The following is a 1,265-nucleotide window of genomic DNA, read 5'->3' on the forward strand; positions in this document are numbered from 1 at the left end:
GAAATTTGAAAAGGTTTTTTTAACAATAGTATTTTTAAACAAAATAGTTAATTATTGTTTCATCGTTATTCTTCTTAGCCTGTTCTCTGTTTTGTTTCATTCATATCTTCAATTAGTTTAAATTGTCAGCGATGCCATACTTCAAATTTAACTTTATAATTATATTATACTTATACTTAAATTTCAAACCCGTTATTTTTATGAATTGGTGATTATTATAATTAAATACATAAGAATATTAACATAATTGTTTGAATTAATAATGTTTATTCCGAAGCGATTTGAATTTCCCAATAATTAAACATACTAATATAGAATATAATGACAAAATATATATTTTTGTATGCACACAAAATATTATAAACTATATTTAACGCAGCTGACCGAGGCAAAAAGTTTAAGCGACCGTGACAGGACTCGAACCTGCAATCTTCGGATCCGAAGTCCGACGCCTTATCCATTAGGCCACACGGTCCGTGCAAGATGGCGCCTTACGGTAATCCCTGGATCCATTGTGTTTTGTTGTGGCACATTAATTTTTGTTTTAGCTATTGCATTTCAGTGAAGTTAAAATCACCAGTTAAAAATAGTATCGTTTTCTATTCATGACAACAGATATTCTAGGTCTTCAAACCTGTGCAAGCTAAATTGTGAATAATTGATTTTTAATAATCGTATATAACGAAGCATATTATTAAAAAAATATATAAATAGTTTATACTTATAAAATAATTACAAATAAAATGTTTGAATATCATAATTTTACAGAGACGAAAAAAACAAAAGTTGAAAAACAATGTATATTTCAGATTACTTTTCTATGAGAATAGTAGAATGACTACAATAAATTAGTAAGAATAAAACCACGAAATTAGTAGCAAAAATAATGTTTTCCTTTAAAAAATAATACAAGAAACAGATTGTTATCCCTAAAAAGAATACGAATTTTAAATTGAATCAGTAGCTTGTAGAAACAATGCAGTAAAATTCATACATTAATTCCATCATTGAGTGAATATTTAACAATGATAAGCTAATAGTTTTTTTTTATTTGCCACATTGTCTGACTAACAATATTTTTAAAAATTGTCTACTTTTTTATTTTAATTAAACATGAATTATTATTATAGATCGATTATATTATATATTATGTTTGGTTATATTCCGATATGAATTTCCAATACCGGTACCTAAATGTTTAAGACACAAAATAAAATTTTGTTGTAGTTTTTTGAATGAATGGGGACATACCTAAATAGAGACAG

At 26.1% G+C, this 1,265-nt stretch overlaps 1 non-coding gene across 1 annotated transcript; it reads right to left on the bottom strand.

Annotated features, from left to right (window-relative positions):
* Window positions 1-402: 402 nt before the first annotated feature.
* Trnar-ucg lies at window positions 403-475 on the bottom strand. Its single transcript has one exon. It is a non-coding gene; the product is annotated as a tRNA-Arg (tRNA).
* Between the last annotated feature and the right edge of the window lie 790 nt (window positions 476-1,265).

The sequence above is a fragment of the Homalodisca vitripennis genome, chromosome 2 (assembly GCF_021130785.1).
Source record: "Homalodisca vitripennis isolate AUS2020 chromosome 2, UT_GWSS_2.1, whole genome shotgun sequence".
Classification (NCBI taxonomy): Eukaryota; Metazoa; Arthropoda; class Insecta; order Hemiptera; family Cicadellidae; genus Homalodisca; species Homalodisca vitripennis.